This window comes from Mastomys coucha, unplaced genomic scaffold (genome assembly GCF_008632895.1).
Source record: "Mastomys coucha isolate ucsf_1 unplaced genomic scaffold, UCSF_Mcou_1 pScaffold15, whole genome shotgun sequence".
Classification (NCBI taxonomy): domain Eukaryota; kingdom Metazoa; phylum Chordata; class Mammalia; order Rodentia; family Muridae; genus Mastomys; species Mastomys coucha.
This window is the reverse complement of record NW_022196897.1, coordinates 141,317,916-141,323,915: the sequence shown is the minus strand read 5'-3', so window position 1 is coordinate 141,323,915 and position 6,000 is coordinate 141,317,916. Positions and strand designations below refer to the sequence as shown.

The following is a 6,000-nucleotide window of genomic DNA, read 5'->3' as shown; positions in this document are numbered from 1 at the left end:
TGAGAGAGAGAGAGAGAGAGAGAGAGAGAGAGAGAGATTGGAGAAAGGGTCTCACCAACATAGCCTTGACGGCCTTGGACATCCTAAGTAGACCATGCTGGCCTTGAGTTCACTATGATCACTACCTTTGCTTCCTGAGTGCTGGGATTAAAGATGTGTGCTATCATGCCCAGCTATTTGTATTTGATCAGTCTTACAGGACTTTAGATTTTGAGTCATTAGAAAAACTTTCTCCTTGAAAGTTATATTTTTTCTGTGCTTCTATAATATTAAAATGTAGAGTTTCACTTATTATATGTGAAGTTTTTGGTCTGTCTGGAGTTATCTTATTGTATAGTGAGAGAAATGAATCAGTTTTATTATCTTCTAGATTGCTAGCTACCTTGTTCTAATATCATACAAGGAAAATAAATAATTTTTCTTCACCTTTATGAGATATTAAAATTTCAAAGTTCTATTAATCTCCCATCCACTTTAAAGTTTTTGTAGTAGTTTTAACTACTGAGAATATAGTGTGGGTCAGTGTTTGTTAACTTATATGTATTGCATGTGTGTGTTGTATATGTGTATGTGTAAGGCCAAACACAGAGCCATTTTCTCCTAGAGGACAGAGAGGACTTTGGCTGCCCTGCTCTGTCACTTTCCACCTTATTCACTTGAGAAAGGTCTTTTAGAACCTGGAACTAGACTGGTAGCCAGCAAACCATGGTGATCCTCCTGTCTCCACCCTGTAGTGCTAGAGTTAGAGGTGCACACATGGTCATGCCCAGCTTCTGTATGGGTGGTAGGGATTTGGATTCCAAATCTCAGGCTTGCCCAGCAACCTCTCTCATCCACTGAGCCAACTCCTCATCCCCTCATAACATGTTTTAATGTGATGGGGCTTAATCCCTCTCTGTAATCTGGCTTTTCGGAGTTAGGTTGTCATTTAATTATAACTTAGGGAGAATTAACATAGGAATCTTTACTGTGAACGTATCATTTTATCCATAGCTTTAAAAAATTTTCTTGTCCTTCATTAAGTATTTTAAAACATTTCATGTATACAGATATTTTGACTGCATGTATGTATGTATGTGCGCCATGTGTGTGCCCGGTGTCCTAAGAAGTCAGAAGAAGGCCTCAGATCGCCTAGGACTAGACTTTTGGATGGCTGCCAGCTACCATGTGAGTGCTTGGAATTGAACCTGTGTCCTCTACAGGAACAACAAATGCTCTCACCAGTGAGCTTTTTCTCCAACTCCCTTCATAAGTATTTTAAGGTTTTCTTTTTATATCTTGATCTTTTTTTTGTCAGTTCTTAAAGATTTTAATTTTTTTGTCACTATTAAAAAGTGATATCTTTCCCCACCTGTTGATGACTATATAGGTAACAATTGCTATTTTTTCTGTATATTAACTTTGCATTGTGCTACTTTGCTAAATTTTCTCATCTGTCTTTTGTTTGACTTTCAAGAATACAGTGTAATAATTTTTTAAATCAATCTCAGCAGCGGGTTCCCTACCTACCTCAGTGGTTTATATTCCCTAATAAAAGACACACACAGCCTTTATATGTTAATATGCCTTAAACAGCACAGTGGCTGGGCCACTGCCTAGCCTCCACTGTTGATAGACTCTACCTCCTGCCAATAATTCTGAGTTACTACTTACTACATTTTATCTTCTTTCTTGGCTACCCTGGACCGAGTTGGGCAGCTCCGAGGGCTGTGCTCTCCTGGCTCTTTCACATGGCGGCCATGCCTCTCTGTCCTGCACTCTTCTCAGGCAGGGCTTATCCTCCTTCTTCCTGCTTCAGGTCCCAAGCCCAGGAATCCTAAAATCCTACTTCTCTGCCTTATTCAGCTATTGGCTGTTGACATCTTTATTTACCAACCAGAACCAACTGGGGGCAGGTTCCCCATGCGGACCTTCTCCTGCAGACAGTTTTTTTGGGGGAACATAATTAGCACTAGAATACCAGCAACTATAATACAGTTCTGTCGTTTTCTTTAGTTTTATATTCTTTATTTCTCTTGTTTTATTTTACTGATTTTTAATACATCTATGTTCACTGATTGACCCCTATTCTTCTGTAAAGCAGACTGCCGATTTGTATTTGTTGGTTTCTGTGTGTGTGATGTGCTTCATATATGCAAGTACTCTGCCACAGAGTTACATTCTAGCCCTTCTGTCATGTTAAGAAAGTATTGTATGGGGCTGGAGAGGTGGTTCAGTGGTTAAGAGCACTGGTTACTCTTCCATAGGACCCTGGTTTGATTCCAACATCCACATGGCATCTCACAACTGTCTGTAGGTAGCACACAACTGTCTGTAACTCTAGTTTCAGGGGATTTGATGTCTTATTCTGGATTACACAGGCACAGCATACACATCCTGCACAGACATACATGTAGGCAAAACACTCATATACATGATACAAACAAACAAGAATGGAATAAAGTACTTAGAAAAAAAGAAAATATTGTATATTTTCCAAGTTTAGAATATTATCAAGAATGAATGATTAAGTCAGCCAGATGAGGTAGGCATATAATCTAGCTATGCTGGAGACTAAGGAAACAGGATCAAGACTTGAAGGCTAGCCTGTGTTACACATTGCTAGCACAGCCCAAGACGGCATAGTGGCACATACCTCTAATCCCAGTACTCAGGAGGCAGAGGCAGGCCAGGCTGTGGTGTACATAAGGAGAGAGACCCAGTCTCTAAATAAAGAAGTAAACTGCCACCCTAATAGTGTCTCCTCACTCCCAAATAAGATGCACATGTAAAACTCTAGATTCAGGGGCTGGAGAGATGGCTCAGTGGCTAAGAGCATTGTCTCTTCTTCCAGAGGTCCTGAGTTCAATTCCCAGCAACCACGTGGAGGCTCACAACCATCTGTAATGAGATCTGGTGCCCTCTTCTGACCGGGAGGCAAATATGTAGGCAGAATGCTGTATACAAAATAAATAAATAAATGTTCAAACAAACTCTAGATTCAGTACCCAGTATTGGAGACAGGGATTTGTTACATTATTGGAGATAATCACATAACATCTTCTCTGAGTTTTCTGAATCCCAATAATAAACTTCCTTTAAAGTACTGCCAAGATCTATTTAAAATTTGATTTAGAATCTCACACATTGGTATAAGAGCACACAATATTAAAATATGGATCTGTAGCTTTCTGCCTACAGACTGTGTTGGCTTGAGTATTTATATTTTCTTTATTAAATGAATTGAGGAGCTGGCAAGATTTCTCACTCAGTAAAGAGGCTGCTACTAAGTCTTATTACCTGCATTTAGTCACTGGCCCACATAAAAGTGGAATAAGAGCAGTGACTCTCTGAAGTTGTCTTCTGATGTCCATGTGAGTGCTGTGGCATGAGTATGCCCACATATAAACAAATCATAAATGCAATTTTAAAAAGCATTGAAAGGTTTTTATGGATACATTTGTACTCTGGAACAACTTCAGGCCATTAGACTTCTGTACTTTTTAAGGAAGTATTTTGTTTTTCATTAAGTTTGTATATGGTGCAAAGGGGGTGAGGAAGACCCTGCATGGTCATGGCAGGGAAATGAACTGTGAAGAAGTGAGAATGAAAAGTTGGTTCAGATTCACTTCATTAACCTGGATCAAGACTCCAGGGAGTCTGTTGCTGAGTGGTGTATTCTAAGAAGATGGGTTCTATGGATAGGCTACCTGTACAAGCTTGACGGCCTATTGAAGCGTCTGGCCTGGTTTCCATGAACGGACAGCATAGAGGTCATTTGTGCTAAACAGGACCTCTGGTCCTGGTTGTGGGAGCTTGAGGAGCCTCTGGCTATACAGACAATGTAAGGGTCATTCAGACTGAGTATCTCTGTCCTGTTGTGGGAGCTTGGGGAGCCCCCTAGCTGTAAGGATCATTTAGACTACTAACTACCTTTGTTCCTGAGTTTATATTGGAGCTTGCTATGGTCTGGCCCAACAGATAACACTGACCAGCAGCTTAGTCACTTCCAATTCCCAGCTTTCTGGATGGAAAAACAGGTTTTGGGTCTTTCCCCTTGGAAAGACAATCCTATGTGTGTAACATTCCTGGTCTCCCTGGAGATCAGCCCAAAGACCTTCCTGCTGTGCTCTCAACATAAGAATATCAAACATTTATATTGTAGCTTGGCAGTAGCACTGTGCCTTTAATCACAGTAGGCCAAGGAAAGTGGATCTCTAAGTTCAAGGTCAGCCTGGTCTACGGAATGAATTCCAGGGCAGCCAGAGCTACACAGAGAAACCCTGTCTCAAAAAAACAAAACAGAACAAAAATTTATACTATGATGAACAAAATCTTGGCCAAAATAGTCACAGTTAGCAATCCTTTCTTGTTTCTGTTGTGTGTTGCTCTGGCCTGGTGTTTGTTGTTTCCTGTCTTTCTGTGGTGGGGGCAGTAAAGGGTTGGTTTTTTGAAGTGGTTTTGTATGTATTTCCAACTTTCCTAGAACTCAATCTGTAGACCATGCTGGTCTCAAAAGGCATGTACCACCACTACCTGGCTTGCTGTTTTCCTTCTTTACTTTCTTAAGTTAACTAGTTATATAACTTTAAAATAGTCTTCCAATATAGGGGTATTGGAGCTGAGCATGATAACATATGCCTGTAATCACAGCACATGAGAAGTTGAGACAGGAGGATTGCCGAGAATTCAAGGTCCAGAGCCATATCCTGCCTCTTATATATTTTTAATAATTTACCTGTAATTGTTTTATTGGATTTTTTTTTACTGTTTTATTTTATTAACTTGAAACACTGTCTCATACAATGCAGGCCTTAGATTCTCTTTGTTCCTGACTGGCCTTGAATACTGATCCTCCTTTCTTGAGTGCTTCCTCCTTCCAAGCCTGAGCCGCTGGTCTGACCTTTTATTAGGTTTTTGAGTAAGAGTCTTGAATCATAGCCCAGAATGGCCTTTAATTCATGCCCTTCTTGCCTCTGCCTCTTGAGGGCGGATTGCAGGAGTGCTCCGTCAATGTCTGTTCTTTTGTTTCTAAATGAGTTCTATTTTACTGATGAATTCACTTGGCTCCCTTTTAGCTCATTAGCTTACTCTAATGACTTTTTTTTCTAACTTAGACTTGGCTGTTTAAGTTATTTATTTACTTCCATCATGTAGATATTTTATGACTATTAATTTTCTTCCTCATTAAGTTGCCTATGTTCTTGGGTTCCTATAGTTTTCTAGAAATACTGCATTTCTGCTTGGTAGTTTTTCCTAACCTGAATCTGTAGTTTCACTGTCACTGTAAGGTAGAAGGATTCTGTTTGTTGGTTTTGCTGTCGCTGTAAGATAGAAGGATTCTGTTTGTTGTTTATTTTGAGGTGATCATTTAAATTCATTGTCACTAGAACATTTGAGCACTCACTATTGTTGTTTAAGACATATTGAGATTTTTCCTTGAGATGGCCTAACGTATAAAAGTACCTTTTTCTTTAATTAAACAATAGTTTTTGTTACTTATTAGTTACTAGTACATATCCATCTAAAGTTTCAAGATTATAAAAATCAATACTGAGCTCATAAGATAGTTTCTGAGGGTAGGAACACTTGGCCACCAAACCTGAAGACGTAAGTTCAATCCCCAGGATGGTAGAAGTGAAAAGCTGATTCTGACAAGTTGTCTTTTTACCTCTGCACACTGTTACACATGCATGTATGTATGCACACATTAAATAGATGTTTCAAAGGTTTTGATCAGTATATGGCAATAATAGAATTGTAACACCAAAGCTAAAGATGTTATAGTCTGATACTATCTTATTAAGATAGGTAATTTTTTTCTGAAGCATGCCAAAAAAAGTAAAATGTCCATGTATAATTTGTATGTTTGCCATAAAGAATGCTTTAGAATTTAAACTAAATTTTTAATTAAAACTACAAGATATTATGAATAAGTAAGGAAAATATACTTTATGGATTTTAAAAATAAGTTTGAAATTATGTTAGAAGATGTAAGTTTTGTATTTAATGTGAATAGAA

At 38.7% G+C, this 6,000-nt stretch overlaps 1 protein-coding gene across 8 annotated transcripts in view; it reads left to right on the top strand.

The window, feature by feature from the left end:
• Ncoa6 (nuclear receptor coactivator 6) overlaps window positions 1-6,000 on the top strand; it is an 80,115-nt gene that overhangs the window by 23,509 nt on the left and 50,606 nt on the right. The window lies entirely within an intron of this gene.